General features: G+C 34.5%; 1 long non-coding RNA gene across 8 annotated transcripts; it reads right to left on the bottom strand.

The window, feature by feature from the left end:
- Positions 1-12,723: 12,723 nt before the first annotated feature.
- LOC111908271 (uncharacterized) lies at positions 12,724-18,100 on the bottom strand. 8 transcript variants are annotated; one of them, XR_008231007.1, is made up of 7 exons: positions 17,357-18,100; positions 17,222-17,277; positions 16,653-16,730; positions 16,050-16,145; positions 14,483-15,317; positions 14,331-14,416; positions 12,724-13,268 (listed from the first exon to the last, which is right to left on the bottom strand). It is a non-coding gene; the product is annotated as an uncharacterized LOC111908271 (long non-coding RNA). The 8 variants fall into 8 exon arrangements; XR_002855813.3 differs by lacking the exon at positions 12,724-13,268 and adding an exon at positions 13,529-13,941; XR_002855811.3 differs by lacking the exon at positions 12,724-13,268 and adding an exon at positions 13,529-13,941 and having other exon boundaries at positions 14,331-14,571; positions 14,733-15,317.
- Positions 18,101-18,630: the final 530 nt, after the last annotated feature.

Genomic DNA, 18,630 nt, shown 5'->3' with positions numbered 1-18,630 from the left:
GGGCGTACTCCGGTCCTATCCGCTGACTCCCCTTTGGATAATACCGGGAGTTTATAATTAAATTTATATTTATTTTAAATAAACTTCTAAAATTCATATCTCCTTCATACGAACTCCGTTTTCGACGTTCTTTATATCCACGCGAAGGTGAGACTAAGATCTACAACTTTCGTTTAGATTCCGTTGGCAAATTATGAAATTATTTTTATTATTTATTTATTAAAATGACGTGATTAAGGAATTTCTTCAAAAATTCATAACTTCTTTATCTGACGTCGGTTTTTGCCAGACTTTTTAACGCTGAAATACCATTGACGAGACCTTCGATTCTCGTTTAGGTCATTCCGGCTAAAAGTCGCTCGATCTCCGATTCGAGTTTTTAGCTGTCTATTGCTAAGCTGAACTTGAAAAAAATCATAACTTCAATATACGAAGTCGGATTTGGGCGCTCTTTTTACGTACGATCATGGTTTAATGACATTTAAACATAGAAGGAATTTAAATAGAACTTTTTGGACATTTTATTATCAAAGTTAATTTTATTAACTCAAAAGTGATTACAATACTTGACTTTTTAGGTCATTACAAAGAGCTGAAATATCGGGTTGTCACAATTTGTGTAAGTATAAAATCACTAAGGCAATTGATAACCCTATAAATCAATAAGTTCTTAATACTCCATGTGAGTTTTATAATCATACTAATGACCTAGACTGCCTGCAACAACGTTCTTCAGGCGTTGAAATGTTATGACGTTTGTCACCTTAGGCGTGCCGGCCTAACTGTAGCTAACAGCTTAGGTGCGGGATTGTCAATCCCGTATAGATCTATCCACAAGTATCATGCTCCCCCTACAAGGGATTATGGTATATAATACAGGACTTAAAATCCATACTCGAAAGTACGTTAAATGTCTCACAAAAGTTAGTATAAAATAGATTTACGTATGAAAATGTCCATTTGTTCTTGTATATGAAAGTATCTCTTTGATATAGTGTTTCTAGTATGTAAATGTTCATGATTTCTTCGTAAACTATACCTATTATAGTTATTCAAAGTGTGTGTTTCGTTCATATAGTAAATCCTAGTGTAATGCTCACTTGTTATGTAAAGTATAACATCTAAAGTGACATAAATGATCACATATACTTAAAGTATAAATAAAGGGTTTGATTCGCATGTATATATATATATATATATATATATATATAAACATGTTTTATTTCCAAAAGACAAGATATTATCGTGAATATATATTGCATACAAAAGTTCCCATGTAGTAGTTATTATTCACTTGATAGAAAAGAGTATGTAGTGAAACTTTATGTTACACATGATAATAACATTGTGTTTACTTGTATCCCCCCCCCTTAAAGTGTATAAAAAGCATTGATAAACATTTGAAAGTGTAGTTTATAGGGGTATGAACTCACTTGATTGATTGGAGAAAGCGAGACGAAAATCGAGCAGAACTTCGGCTTGTGAAAGTCGATTTTCTCGGGATTCTCGGGAATCTCGGGAGTGTAGAACCTTCCTTCGGAACTTAAGTGTGAAAATCGGGGCTTCAGGAGGGCTTCGGGAGCTTAACCGCAGAGTTTCAGCACGAGGGATGGAAGAATGGAGCACCTAAACCCAACACCCCAAGAGTTCTATTTATAGGGGGATTTTTGAGTGCCACGTCGAGGAAAAGGGTGTGCCATGTCGTGGGGAGCAATTCTATCCTCTTCCATTGGTTGGACGCCCTCAGTCACTTGTCGGGTCGCGGCAAAACTGTGCCACGTCGTGGCAAGCCTGACAGCCTCGGATTTTGGACCCTGAACTTGTAAAATCCATAACTTTTGCGTACGAGCTCCATTTTCGACGTTCTTTATATGCACGCGTAGCTGAAAACATGATCTACAACTCTCATTTATACTTCATTGGCAAATTTTGATTTTATTTTTAATTATTCATTTTTAACGGGCCGAGACACGAAAAGTCCGTGTAAAATCCATAACTTCTTCATCCGATGTCCGTTTTCGTCAGACTTTTCGCCGTTGTGCTACTAATGTTGAGACCTTAGATTCTCATTTAGGTTGTTTTGGTCAAAAGTCTCTCGAGCTCTATTTCGAGTTTTTAGCTATCTACTGTTATACCCGACTCTTGGAAAAATCATAACTTCCTCATACGAAGTCAGATTTGGACGTTCTTTTTATGTACGCTCACGGTTTAATGTTATCTACAACTTTCATTTAGATACTTAAGGCTAAAAACTATTGTATTGAAACTTCACGTTTTTCGTTTAATCGGTGTTGTCGGTTTTGTCGGAAATCTTAGAATGGTCATAACTTCTTCGTTATAACTCGGATTTTAGTGTTCTTAGTATTTCTATAAACCTTGACACATTACCTAGCATAATAGATATCCCCATAGAGACTTTTGCACATTTTATTTTCAAAGTTAATTTCATTATTTCAAAAGTAGCTACAATACTTGACTTTTTAGGTCATTACATAGAGTCGAAATATCAGGTTGTCACAGGTATGGGTCAGGTCACTAAATACAAGTACAAAAAAGGTCACAAAATACAAGAACACCATACTATTTTCTAGTATATAACCTACTTTTCTGTAAGTACGTTTAACTGGGGCATACATACAAAAGGACTGCATACAAACATAACTGTAATTCAATGCTTTTACATGTGTGAGTCAACAAAACATTCATTTCTTTACATCAGAAGACATAGGATTTTCTGGAGGAACAAACCAAGGTTTTCAAAGAACATACTTTCTAAATACAAATGCTTCTAAACTCACCAACTTTAATGTTGACACTTCTTCAAAACCACTTGTAAACAGGTACTCTCACATTTTCTAGAAGATGGAGCATGGTAGCTTCAAGTCTTTATTTTGCCCTTTTACTTTTGAAGTCAATCATATGTGATTCAAATACAATGTAAACAATATATTATCAATACAATGGTTGTGGTTACTTTGATTACTATAATTCAATTGTTGTGGTACTATACATGACGTCCTCTGCCCCCGAACGTTTCTGCCGTTCCGGTTTGGGGGTGTGACATCGGCCCTAGATTTAATGAGGCATGTGCTTCAGTCACTCGTCATAATATAACAATACTCATTGTTGAATTCGATCTGATGGCCTGCTTTACATAACTGCCTAACACTTATTAAATTGTGCTTGAGACCCTCAACATAAGTAACTGGTTGAATTCAGAAGCTCCCCATATTTAATACCCCATATCCCTTGATGGTTCTATTTGCGCTGTTCCCAAAGGTAACGTGTCTGCCACCACTGATTGGCCTAAAGGCTCGAACGTATTCTATCCTTCCTGTTATGTGAAAGGAGAAGGCACTATTAATTAACCATTCTTCTTCTTGTTCCTCCTTGCACATTGCCTACAAATCAGATGGTTAGTTTCGGCACCCAAACAAATTTGGAGCCAGGGTGTCACACCCTCAAACCGAAACGGCGAAAACATTCGGGGGCGGAGGACATCATGTACAGTATCACAACAATGCATAATAGTAATCAAATTACAACAACAACCATTGTATTTACAAAGTTATAAGTTTTACATCTGATTTCAAAACATAGTATATATGAATCTAAACATACAAGTTTAAAAGACATGAGTCTATAAAGCTCTGTCTTCTCAAAAGTTGTGGATGTACCTGTCTACTGATTTCCTGAGAATACAAGTAGTTTTGAAAAGGTGTTAACAATTAATTTGGTGAGTTCATAAGTATGTTTACAACTGAAATATGTTTTCATGTTCTTTGATAATGTAAAACATGTTTTTCCCAGAAAATCCTATATTTTCTGTTGTGTTATACTGTAAGCAAAACGTGTGAAAGTTACTGTACTCGGAAGTAGTAAAAATGTAGTTTAGTTCACATAAAACCATCATAAGTATGTTATCTCTGTACTAAAATAGAATTTTGTACTTATACTTGTAAAATATTGTATTATAGATTTATTATCAATAAAACGATGTGGATTTGTTTACTTATTCATACACTTATCATTTTGTTCAATACCAAATTGTGAGTTATTATAACCATTCTAGATGACCTATGATCGCCTGAACACGACGTTCTTTAGGCGTCTCAATTGGTAGGACATTTGTCACCACAGGTCTGCCAACCTAGGTGTTGCAAGTAGCTCTGGTGCAGGATTGTCAGTCCCATATTGATCTATATACAAGTGTCGCGCTCTCCCTCCAAGAGACTCTGGTAATAACTTCAGTACTTGGTGGGTACTTAGAAAAGTACGTGAAGGTTGTCTCACAAATGCTATATTGATGATTATGCATAAAATAATGAAAAGTTACTTTCTAAAATAAATACATTGTAAGTAATGTTACATAAATTATATTTAATATAGTTTATATGTTTCTTTTCAGTAAGGTACTTTGTTTGTTTTCTGTAATGTACTCTGTTTGTTTTCTGTTATCTTAACCTTGAAATCAATGAATAAGTTCCATAAACTATACCTATTATAATTTATATATTTGTTTTACTGTAATGAAAAACCTTTGTTAACTTTTGTAAGAATCCGTAACACTATTGTTCCATGAAATCCACTGGTTGTACTCAAATAGTACTAAACAGTTTGAAAACCATTTTATATTTATATAAATATAATATTTATATAATTTGTGATTACTTAGCCCTTTAACTAAATAAATTTACCGCAAGTCCACAACCAAACAAAGAACAGGACATGGGGTCAAACTACATATTCTAAATCTTCTGAATCCAGATTATATAATTTACACATATATAAATATGTAATTTTGATAATTATAACAATTTAAAAACATTAAAAACATTTTAGATATTAACACAATTTTTATTGTGTTTCACTTGTATCCCCCCCCCCCCCCCCCCCCCACAAATAGTTAAAATTCATAAAAATGTAGGGGTATGAACTCACCTTATGTGAGTGACTCGTTTGAATGTTTGATATAGAAAGTTATTTTCCACGAGTGAAGTCCCGTAGCAAAACCGAGTCCTAATTAGAATTTATGTAATATATATGTAAACAATTAGTGTATATAAACATAAGACTGGTAAGGAATTGGACTAATTTCTAAGTTTAACTTACAAATAAGAGTGTTAGAAGCAAAATGGAAGTCTGCTACGAGTTTACGTCCAGAAGAGAGTTTTCGGCTACTTAAGTTTTCGACCACCTTCAAGTGGTGTGTGATCTTGGTGTTCTTGGTGAAACCAAGAAGATTCAAGTGTTTTCGGCCCAAAGATATGAAGATTGGAAGGTGATTCATTGATAAAGTGAAGAACACTTGGTGTTCTTGGCAAGATGCTAAGGAGATTCAAAGGATTTTGGATGATACTTGAGGGAAAATAAGGGGTTTTCGGTTGGTGTTCTTGATGAAATGAAGAACAGTTGAAGATTCAAAGGATGAGGATGATAGTTGAGAGAGAAAAGGTGTTCATGGTTGGAGTTCTTGAGGGTGAAGGGGTAGTTTTCAGATCGAAGTGTAAGAATGAGGGAAAAATTCGGACTTCTCATATATATACACATTAGTTTTCGGATGTAAACATTTCCCGAGGACATAAGGTTGGAGGGTTCATGGTTTGAAGAGTGGTTCTCGGCTGTAAACCGAGGTTTACGGTTGTGAACCTCATTTGCGGCTGTGAACTTCGATTGCAGCCTATGCGAGAGTTTGCGGCTCGGATGAAGGTTCTCGGTTCGAAATGCTTTCACTTCTCAAACACACAAAACCTTTCACACAAAGTTATACACTTAGCACTTATTAATCTAACCTTATTAAGATGATTAAAGAAATAAGTTTGACCTTTATTCGATGTATTGACTTTTGTTGACTTTTTAGAAAGTAGAAAATAATAGGGTGTTACACCGGGGTTACATGAGAATTTTTCTTAATGGATGCATGCACATGAGACTTAGGAACAGATTGCTTTTTAGAGTTTGAACCTAGTCCAGGGTGTTTCACAACTTTTGGAGTTTTACGAGGTTTGATTGGACGTGACGTTTCTACTGGGTAAAATCCAAAGGCGAGATTTTTCTCATTTATCTAGACACCGTATTTTGTCAATGGTATGGAGGGTATGGTTGGGTCTTGTGACTGGTCCTTGGGTGATATTGGGTTGCGGTCCCCTTGGGACTTGAAAATGTCTGTTTTGTTGGAGTGGTATTGGAACTTGAGAATGTTTTGTCATGAGGTTTGGTCCTAGGATTTGACTTTATGATTGACTGAGATGATTTAGACGTTTTTGGTGTTGGCAAATTACCCTTCCAATTCGGATTTGTTAAGGTATTTTGTGAATGTGACTTGACTTGTTTTTGACCATTAGCAAGATTATTTCGAAAAGATTTTGTCACAGGGATTTCCTTTTTGTTTGATCCCTTGACTGCAGTGTGATTTTGAAAGTTTTTAGCAGTCGTGGGTTTTCCAAAAGCATTTATGTTTGACATTTGATTTTTGAAATTCTTGTTTTTGACCTGAGTTCCCCGTTTTTCAGTTTGTGATCTGATTTCTCTTTTAAGAGCCATTTTTGCTTGGGATTTTGGTGATACCACATCAGAAACATTTAGTTGTGTTTTTTTGAGATTCTTTGATTGAGATGAAAATGAGGACTTGATTCATCAGAACTAGAGGACTCATGATATTCATAACATTGGCCAAATTCAAAATTGTTAATTGGCAATTCATGTAAAATTAGTTGGAAAGTAGTTGTAGACTTGACTTGAGTGTGTGGTAGGGAAGATTGGAGTACAGCAGAGTAAGTCAAAGGTGACTTTTGAACATGACAAATCTTGGAGGACAATGGTGGACAATATGTAGTTAGTTCTGTTCCTTCTAAGACAATTTCTTCATCCATAATGGAACTTAATTGGGAACCCGAACTAATTGTGTCAATGATGGGTATGGATTCATATAGATTACCCAAGGATTCAGGAATAATTTCCTCAATGACACAGTTGTTGCTAAGTTCACGAAGTCTACCGAAGTGACACTGGATGTCTTCGGGATATGTCTTAGTATTGATTGGAAATTGAAAAGGTCTATTCGGTGGGACATAAGGACGTTCTGCATTGTAAAGAGGTGAGGAAGTCTCATCGGTTGAGAATCCATTGGACCACCCCAATTATAAGTGTTGTCTACAGTCTCATTGTTAACAAGATTCTCAATAGCTTCACTTCCATTAAAGAGTTATTCAATTAAAAGATTTAAACGTAAAATCTCTTTTCGGGCTAGATCACGTTGATTTAAAGCAATATCTAACCGGGTTTCACTTAACATCCTAGCATCCTTTTCTAACAACAAGTCCTTTTCTAGCATGGCAACCTTAAGCCTTTTGTCTTCTAGTCTTCCTCTAACATGATACAGCTCTTGGGACGTTTTGTTCTTTTCCTCTAGGGCTTTGTTGTAGTCTGAAAGGACGGCATCACAAGTGTAATTAAGCCTCTCAATGTAAGGCTCACATTCATGCATGCTGTAATTATTGTGACAACCCAAAAAAAATTTGCTTTGAAAGCTCAGTCAGTCAACTCAACTGAGTGTCAGACTCATTGGTAATGAGTTCTAGCCTTGATAAAGGTCATTCTAAGGACTTTTAATCCTAGTACACTCAAGGAATGAGTGATAGGAAGTACCTGCTAGAGCCACCGAACAACATACAAGCCTTAACCATCACCACTATGAGTTCATGGCCACAACGCTTAGAGTTTACGGCCGTAAACTCCAAGTAGGCCGTATACTCCCCTATATAAGCTCATATCCTTCACTTTTCATTCATTATCTCATTCCACCTCAAGAACACTTCCAAATCCTCTCAAGTATCATCCCGATTTTCATCTTAGATCATCAAAAGTTGTAACTGTTCTTCCTTTAGTTTGATGTTAATCCTTCTTAACTAGCATCATCTCATGATTTCATCCATGAAAATCATGTTCTCTTAGATCTTTAAGTTTCACCAAGAACACCAAGAACACACACTAGTGTTCTTGGCCAAAATCAACCATTTCAAGCCTATATATCGTAAGTACTCTTCCTTACACTTGATATCTAGTTAGGACTCATGCTTAGAGCCTTGAAAATATCAAAAACACAAGGACAAAAGGAGTATACAGCCAAGCCATCTCCCATGGCCGTAAACCCCTTTAAGGGTGCCATTTTGGCCATAAACCCTCCTAGATGCAAACCTTGTGACCTAGAACCCTTCCTTGATAGAAATAGGACCTTAAACTACACTCAAATGCATAATGACCATGATTTTATGGTTGTAAACTCCTTTGGTCCGTAAACTTATCAAAAACCTCCATTGAGTTGGTCTTTCTCATCCTTGTGTAGAGCAAAAGTCCCTCAAAGTTCCCTAGCCTTCAAACAAACACTTATGCATGTTTGACCATGAGTTTATGGAAATAAACTCCCTTTGTCCGTAAACCCATGGTAGTAAACTCTTGTTAGTGCCATTCCACACTCCTTAGTCCAATCACATGTGATTCCAACACTTAGTCAAAGTGTTTCCTAGTCCCGGAAGGTGTTTCCTTTCACAAAGTTGCTTATAAACACTATATTCATGCCAATAAATGTCATTTAGGACTTATTGTGTCTTAGGATTTCATTCGTGGAACTTCTCATCCTTACGTGCGTATTCGTAGAATCACTCACATCAGGTGAGTTCATACCCCATAATGAATCTTTTAATTGTTTTAAATGCTTTTAAAGGGGGGGGGGGAATACAAGTTGAACACAATGATAATTGTGTAAATGTTTGTTATATATGCATTGCTTATGTCTTCTATAAGTGATCAAAACATTTCAAAAACTCTTTTAAAGTTATGTTACTTCATAAGTTTAACAAAACTCCATTTTTAAAGTACAAGCATAACTTAGTAGATAAATGAGTCTTTTCAATAACAGTTCGAGTAAAACATTAGTAAACTATAATGGGTATAGTTTAGAGATTCAGTTCATACTAGATACAATACATGATAACATAATGAACATACTATATGAGAAATAGAACATACTATATGAGAAACAAAACATACTATACGACAAACAGAACAAACATATTAAGTTGATATAGCATGGAACTACTACATGATCTAATTATACCAATGAATCACTAACTCATTGTTCTAAACAAAAGGTGATACTTATATTGGGTATACATGATCATATAACTTTAATGTGAATTACACGGCTTGCAATTGATTGCAGAGGTCGCGTTTGGTTCCCTTAATCTCCAGACAAGGAGAGCGTATAGTAGGGGTACTAGCCTTCACATTTTGACCTGTATAAAACAAACATGTTTTAAGGTCATCAGTACATCTGTATGTCATTTTAAACGACAACTGTGTGCTTACATTTCTCATTACTTTCATAAAGTGACAGTACCACTTGAAAGTCAAATGCAAACTATTTTCGAGCTAAGATAGTTATAAACTAGGGAAAACTTACATTTTACAAACGACAAACAGAACAGTCAAGTCTAATATATATTCAGTAGAAAGGGACCATAATGCTAACCTTATGATTTCTTAATGTATGCATCAAAGGATATATATATATATATATATATATATATATATATATATATATATATATATATATATATATATATATATATATATATATATATAACAATAGGATCCAACATATAATAAGATGTGTGTTCTCCGCTTCACTTCCTGTTCCTTGTTTGGTTGTGGGCTTCGAACGGATTCACCAAATCTATTATCTATTCGATTATATATATATATATATATATATATATATATATATATATATATATATATATATATGTTCAGTATACATTAAGTCATCATAAGGGTACCAGGTATGGGTCAAGTCATAGGACACAAAGTCAATGCACGGTTTTCTAGTACAAAACATACTTTCCAAATCAGAACTTTTGGTATACAAAACTAGAAACTTCCCAGTAAAGGGTTTAATCCATTTTATTAAACCAATATAAACTTAAAGGACTCTAGATGATTGACTCTATAATACCTTAGTTTATACATCATGATTATATATCATTAATACCTAACATGTAGTTGGATGTGTGCTTTCCGCCTTACTTCCTGTTCCTTGTTTGGTTGTGGGCTTGGGGCAGATTCACCCAATTAACTATCTATTCGATATTAGACCATATATAGCCAGTATAAACTAAGTGATTATATAAGTAATCATTGTTGTCACCATTTTATTATAAGAAATAAGGGTTTTCTTAAAGAATCGTTTCATTAAATATAAATGAACTATTACAATTAACTCCATGAGTAACAAGTGAATTATGCCAAGGTTATATACAACAATGATCTAACAAACAATGGGATGTGTGCTATCCGCCTTACTTCCTGTTCCTTGTTTGGTTGTGGGCTTAGGGCAGATGCACACAGTCGATTGTTTGTTTACTCTGAGTTTTATATAACCTGTATCCATTTAGTACTCATAGAAAGGATTGTAGAATCATTTTTAAGTATCTTTCATCAAAGTAGGAAATATAGGATTTTTCTAGTGGAACAGGCGAACTTTTCTAAAACAGAACTTCTATCTTACTACATTTCAACTGCATTTTTCAACAACTTTCTACAACTTACTTACATTACTAAAATCTTATGAACTCACCAGCTTAATTGCTAATCAACTCTTTCAAATAACTTGTATTATCAGGAAACTAGTAGACAGGTACTCGCTCTGGGAAATCAGAAGATGGAGCAGTATAGCTTCAAGTCTTGTTTTGTTATTTGCATATGTATTCTATGTTTTGTGAACACACACATTGTAAACACTTTCTTTCTAATGAAATGGTTGTTCATTACTTGCTTACTATGATACATGTCTTGTGATACTAAACATGACGTCCTCCACCCCCGAATGTTTCCGCTGTTCTAGTTTTGGGGTGTGACAATTATTAGATTGAATCATAAATTTTACCTGTTTAACGATGTTGAGAGTTCCATCTTTTTCCATGTTGCAATAGTTCTTCTTCAGGCCTGTTGATCCATCTTCTTCACTCGTTGCCACCATGCAAATTTTCCCTTTGTTGCGGTGGATGTCAGATTCTTCTTCTATATCACCTGAGGACCAAACTTGGTAATCCCTTTTCACTTGAGCAACATAAGCTCTTGCTTTTTCTTTTTCTTCCATTTCTTGATCCATTCGGAGATAAAATGCCTTGTCTTTCACCACATTTGCTTTGCGATCTTTGGCAAAGTGGTTTTCCTTGTGACACCTATGGCAAATGACAACTCCATCTTTGTCTTCAGTAGTGGTACCAGAGTGTGAAGGTTTGTTGTTCTGCGGTAGCTCATTTGAAGAAGTGTTTTGCGTTTGTGAAGGATGATGAGGATTTCTGGGATATCGTGGATGGTTATTATGTGGGTTGAAGTTGCGATTGAAAGGTGGTTTGGTGAAGTGTTGGTTTTTGCAAAAGGATGGTGGTGGGAGTCTATTGAATTGCTGAGTGACCAAGGCAATGGCGTTTTGGAACTCTTTTTCATCATCTAGTTCTACATCGGCTTCATATGAATGCGGTGGATTGTCATATGAGTGTTGGTATGATGATTCTGCGGTATATGGGTACCAAGGAGGTTTGAACTGCGGGGTTTGAGCCATCAAAGCAAGTGGTCATCCCAAATCTGCACAGTCCTTTAACACAGTTGATTCTTGTGCTTGCAATTCACCGTAGAGTTTGAATAGTGAAAGAGTGTGGATTTTTCTATCTCTTTGGACTATCATCTTTGTTGTGGCCCAATGTCTACCAAAACCATTCAGGAATTGTAGATTTCTCCCGTGATTACTTCAAACCGTACCAACATTCGATAGCTTTGTGACGATGAGGTTGAACCTTTTGAATGAATCATCAAGACTTTCACGAGGAAGAGCTTTAAAGTTGTTGAACTCATTGAGTGTAGTGGTGAGTTTATTATCTTGAGCTTGTTCAGACCCTTGATAAAGGTTTTTGAGCACATCCCAGATCTCCTTGGCAGATTTGTAGTTGATGATGATGTCGAAGTTGTCTGGCGCAACACCATTGGAGATTTCATAGAAGGCTATGACATCTTTCTCCATTTTGTCAAGATCATCATTTGTTAGTTGATTCATGGCTATCTGGCCTCCTCTTAGTCGTGCTTGAGCACCATCTTCTTGAGCAGGAGCGAGAACCGGGACATGAGTCCTTTTTCCACAGACCTCCATACATCTCTACCGAGCCTCTTAAGATATGTTTCCATTCTTTGAGACCAATGGTGGTATTCACTTGCAACAAGTATTGGAGCTCTATTAGAGCCTCCAACACTGTTGGAAACATTCAATGATAAAGCTTGTGCCATATTTCTCTTTTTTTTTAGAATGAGCTTTAGTGGTATAGAAGGCTTTCCAAAATCAAAGTGTTAAAAAGCAACCACTTTGGTTTTGATACCAATTGTTGAGAGAAAAACTTTAAAGAACACTTGAACAAACGTTAGTACAAGATAATAAGTTGTGGAATAAGTTAATCTCAAGGATCTTGTTAGCTCAACAATAATAAGTTAGAAGTGTTAGATTTGTTAAATGCGAAAATGTAAAGGAAATATAAATGACAACATGTTATATCAAAGTAGACACCAAGTTGTTTCATAACGAGGTTTGCATTCAAACACAAGTTAGTAAATGTGAACAACTTAAGGTGAAGAGGGACTCGGTTTATCGAAGATAATAGATAGAGATGAATGGTCTTTGTATTGCAATAATATTTCAGAAAGATCGTGAATGTGTGTTTGATACAAGAAGAGGGAGTCTCTATTTATAGAGTCCCGAAAAGTTGCATTGACAGTAAACAAATACTATTCTACTAACTTCAGTGACCATGCAAGGTTCACTGGATAAAACTAAGTAAACACGCTAAGTCAGAAAAGTAACTTGAAAGTCTTCATCATTCATCTCTGCGGTAGTAGTTGCGGTTGCGGTTGCGGTTGCGGTTCACACATAAACTTCTTCAACTTCAGTAGTTAACTCCGGTTCCTTAGCTAAAAGTAGGTCACATTTTGTAACACTAATCTGGTTAATTATTAATTAAGATTGTATTTATTGTTAGTTGGCGTGAGGTGTAACATCCATAAAATTCATGAAAATTTAAAACCTTTTCAAGCATCCAAAAACCACTATTTATTACAAAATATTTTCAAAATAGTTTCATATCAGAGTATCCCCAAAATCAAAATCATAAAATGTAAGGAGGTGCACGATTAAGTGTTCACCTTCCCGCGATCATCCGAAGTACCTGAAAAAAAATCCAAAACTATAAGCCCAAAACTTAATAAGGGGCTGTTTGGCAGAATCTGGATTTTTAAGAGCTGAATTTCTAAAAGGATCTGAAATTTTAAGATCTGAATTTTCAAATGTTGTTTGGTTGGAACCTCTTAATTGCACTTCTGAATTATAAAAATGACCATTTTATCCTTCTGTTTTATTTTTTGCCGAATTTAACGTTTTTGTTCATAAAATAATTGAATCAACTTCTTAAATACTTATAAAATAATATACAGATACCATATAAAATCCAGATTAAACATAAAGGAAAATTACACATAAATCCAAATCAAACATTACACTATCATTTCTTCATTATACCCAAAACAATTAAAAGCTCCAACTCAAGAGCTTCATGATTCTTTCAACTATAAAAAAGTTACAACATTATTAAACTCCATATATAACCTAAAACATATTTAAAAAGTAAAAATCTTCTCTTCTTTTGTCAATTTTCTTTTGTCAATTTTCACTTATTGCCCAAAATACCCTTTCTATGTAAACCACAATTTCTTTAGTTCAATCCATAACAAATCTGATGTTAATGAACTCCTTAAGCTTGTGGGGTATGAAATATTCTCCACTAATAGACACCACTTGTTCAAGATTTCATCAAACAAAGCTGACAACTTCGTCAACAAAACCTTATCATATTTCAGGAAAAAAAAAAACAAAACCTTATCATATTTCAGGACAAAAAAAAAAAAAAAAAGCATATGGTTTTATCCACATTATCACATCTGAGATTTAATCAAGCAAACAACAAACATATGATTTCAACAATACTATCAGATTTCATATTTTATCAGCAAAAATATCACAACATTGTTAAATTACAAAAGAAGAAAGAACAGATTTATAAATGTTTATGCACTATAGTCGAAATCAGGGCAAAAAAACGATATATGAACTTATAACCGAATTCAAGGGAAAAAGAAAAAAGAACAAATGTATGTATGTACTGTGAATCGATTTTTGCTTGTATTTCATGGATTTAAAATCAAACTAATAGAATCAGATATCAAGAACTCACCAGGAGGAATGACACAAGTCGAGGGATGTAGCAGGTGGATGAGAACGGTGAACCGACGGGAAAATCCTCTCAGATTTTCGACTTACCTGAAACGAGATGAAGAAATCGATGTATGTGCTAAGAATGGTTTTTTAGGAGGGAAAAAACCTTACCTACAATAGTCGAAGTTGTTGACAGAGGCGTCCAAACGGGCATCAGCTTCATCAATGGCGGTGGGGAGCACACCAACGATTATTACAGACTGAGAGGTAGAAGAAAGGGGATGAGGTTCCATAAAGGAAAAAAGAAGCAGCTGGAATTTTATTAGGGCAAGGGCCAGACACGTCTTTTTTTAATTCAGATGTAATATTACATCTGAAACTTTAAGATGTTTTTAAAGAATTAAGAGGCTTTTTTTCATACCCTTCCAAACAGTCTTAATCTTAAAACTTCAAATATTGCCTATTAGCTTTTCAATTAAGAGGCTATCACACAGCCCCTAAGTTCCCCCAAAATACCAACGTCATACAAACCATAACCATATCATAACAAACAACATGCATATAGAGTCTGCATTGCAGCATGACTGAATCGCCCTCACCAGGCTCTCAGTCTATCTGGCCCACTCTTAGACCCTTCAACATGTCTGGTCCGCCCTCCCTAGCCTTCAGTCTATCTGGACTGTTCTCTGGGCCTTCAGCCTGATTGATATGCCCCGAAGGGTCTGCAATATATCCGGACCGCCCTAGGTCTGTTAGCCTTCACCGTTAACTTGTTCAATGAAATTTTTACCTCAAAATTTTGGGTCGTTACATCCATTTTCTCAGTTAGCTAGCAAACCATCTCTGCCTATTTTTGCCCATCCTTTGTTGTCACTGATTGGTTCGCCGTCGACCGATCTCCGTTGATTCTCTGCATATTTCTGTTGGCCTCTCCCTTCTCCATTTTCTCCAATGATCGGTCGTTTTTTTCTTTAGGTATCAAGCCACATTTGTCTCCTTGATGTTTCTATATGGTGTTTGTAGAATGTTGAGCGTATTATATAGAGATAAATATCATAATAAAACAAAAATGAAGCAAAAATGATATTAATTTATAAGTCAAACTCTAGCAGTCAAAAAAGTTAAAAATAGATTTAATATTGTTAACTTTGTACTGACATCAGAACAAATAAAACTAATACAAATTACTCTTTTGCTTTCCAAACATCAATTTATCTAACTAGTTTAACATTATATTTATAGTTTGAAGTAAACTATTTAGAATACTCGTAATTGTTTATTTGATTATTAATTTTGGTATGTTTTTATTTATTTATTGTTTATTGTTTATATGTGATGTAATTTGGTATATATGTGATAACAAAAATTAAAAATCGACTTATTTATTTTTTTGTTTCACATAAAACTAGGGAAGTATCCCGGCTGTGCCGATATGCCACAAAAATGACTATCCAGGAATACTTTATTGAGTTACATGGAGGTAATTACATTAAAGATGTTTTCTATTCACTAGGTTCAATTTTTATCACATTTATACTTTGCAATCCTTTTGTGCATAGATCCAAACATGAAAGCTATATGTCTTCCAGGGACAGACGGTCCTTCAAATTTTTGTAAATTTATATGTTCATGCACCTTCTTATTACTTTCAACATTTTTTTCCTCTTGGACCATGGCTGTGCACAATGATAAATTTTTAATACTTATAATTTTCTACACCCAATTACTAAAACCATACCTGGTATACATCTGTTTCATTGTTGGATCGACATCATTTCTTCTTCTTATTCTTGATTATGACAAAAACCTCACGATTGCTCCAGTCATCCTACCACTGTTTTCAAATAACAAAACAGAAACAAACATATTAAATACAGAAATAATAAGGAAAATTGTTGACAAAAACACAGGATCTGATATACATTAACTTTATTTTTATAGAAGAAAATAACCATGTCTCAATAACAGAAAAATCGTGAGGAAGAAGAAAAAACCCCAGTAAAAAGATGCAGACCAAGATTTCAAACAAAAATATCAACAAAATGAAATTTCTTTTTAAGCTGTAATGCGTCTTCTGCATTCTGCAATTAGTTATATACTCATGAAATTTAAAGAATATAAATACCAAAAAGCTAATTTTTCCAATCACTTAAAATATTCAAATATCATATTTAAAATTTACAAATTTCATTATTTAAAGAACATCGTTAATTAGGATATGTGAGTAAATTATATATTGACATTTAAAAAAACAATTTTACAAATAAGACTTTTAAAAAAAACTTATTCAACAAACAAAACATAGAAACATAAAATTATATACAGGAAAGAATGACATTACCTTTTTCTTGAGAAGTAAGCATTATAAACTTCATACTATTCCTTCTCAAAGAGAAACCTGTACAGGGTTTGGCCTTTCCTTAAAAACAAAACATCAAAAGACCAATCAAATTATGATACCATAAGTTGGGCACACATAAGAAAGTAAAGACTGTAACTATTCCTTATAATGGTGATATCTACACATTCTTCCCGAACTAAAATCCAAAACCGCTTCAAAGAACTAACACTGTCATTCTATTTCATCTTGTAGAATTGAATATTTTCAAACAATCCCATCAATAGACACTCTTAAATGTTAAAGTAACGAATAGCTTGAAAAGGATATAATTTTGAATAATTATTAGTAGATGATTTTTTTGCTAAAGCAACATACCTATTATGTATATTTGAAATGATTGATTATTAAAGAAATAGTTCCTTCGATGAAACATATATAAGACTCAATAAGTCAAAATGAAAGACTGAACTGACTATTTTCAAATTAAAGTGTCATTAAAGCTACACTTCTTAAAAACTTCATATTTTGGAACTAAAATAAAGTATTTGTGAAAAAAAAAAAAAACTTACCTTTTCTCAAATTTTGAAGACCCAATGGCAGTGTCCTGATACAAGTTCAATCGATCCTACAATTTTCAGAATTCAATAATTAACCAAATGATAATGATAATACCACCATATAATTATTAAGAAGAAAAGCCACACCTTGATGGCAACACATTTATCCCTCATCTGATTGATCAATAGGGGTTGGTCCCTTTAAGGCTGATTGAGATGCCAATTAAGCCCAATCCCTAAATCGAACCCTAACTCCCATCGACTGAGGATTTAGAAGAGAAAGTCGTTGGGCATCTGATACGTAAAGGGGGAGATGAGCGGTGGCGAACTAATCTACAATTGAAGTAGATGTTGAGACATAATACCATCGTAAAGTAGAAATTTACATCACAAAAGAAGGAATTACACAGGGTAAACAATATATATATAACCACAAAGGGTGTTGCAATGAAATCAATTGGACCATGGAGAAGATGATTCCTCCAACCGAGACGCATGACGATGATGGATAGGGCATGAAACGGATACGAATCTATGACGTCGTGGTCGAGTGGTAAACATTTGAGAGTTTTGGAGGATTAAGGCGGTGGTCTAGAGGAATGTACGAAGCAGTAGAAGAAATAGGACTGGAGACAGGCGAAAGAGAGAGAAGCAAGCAGAAAAAAAAAATGAGGTTATGGTTTTGAGAGGCTTGGTCGAAGGGTTCTCCTGCGTATATTCTACGATCGTAATCGGTGGAGAAAACTTCTTTCTGTATCTGAAAATAGAATGGGAAGAGATAGAATCATAGAGATCAAGGCAAGGCGGTGGGTGCATCAGCAAGGTGTATGCATTTCATTGGAAAACAAAACTGCAGAGAAAAAGAAGCTGACACGTAAATCTTCAATCAATTTGACCATGGATTATATGTATGTTCCAAGGGCACGTAGCCAAGCATTGACTACCTAGGGAACATGGATAGACGGTAACTTGATATATAATAAAAGAGATAAAAGTGGTAAATAGAATGTTTTAAAAATTGATTTGAACCGGTCGTTCGAACCGTTTGGACCGAAAACCGGGAGAAAGAATGGTTTAATTGTCACCGGTTTTATATTAATTTCTGAATCGGATTAAACTGATCGGTTTTTAGAAAAAACCGATTAAACTGGTCAAAGTAAACCGGTTAAACGGAATAATAACACATGAAAAAGAACAATTTACATAATAAAGTTTGGTGATTGTTTTTTCCATATCTATTTAGTTTTCTCTAAATAAAAACATATTGATTGATGTATAACATTAAAACTTATAGTTATGTGTTATTTTAAAATATTTGGATTCATTTACAACTTATTTTTATGTATATTTTTAATGTTTGAATTTGTAAACATCAAATTAATGGTTGTATGTATGTATAAAAAAATAAGAAAAAAATGAAA

Source organism: Lactuca sativa, chromosome 3 (assembly GCF_002870075.4).
Source record: "Lactuca sativa cultivar Salinas chromosome 3, Lsat_Salinas_v11, whole genome shotgun sequence".
NCBI lineage: Eukaryota > Viridiplantae > Streptophyta > Magnoliopsida > Asterales > Asteraceae > Lactuca > Lactuca sativa.
Note: the sequence above shows the minus strand (reverse complement) of the source record. Positions and strands in the feature narration are given on the sequence as shown.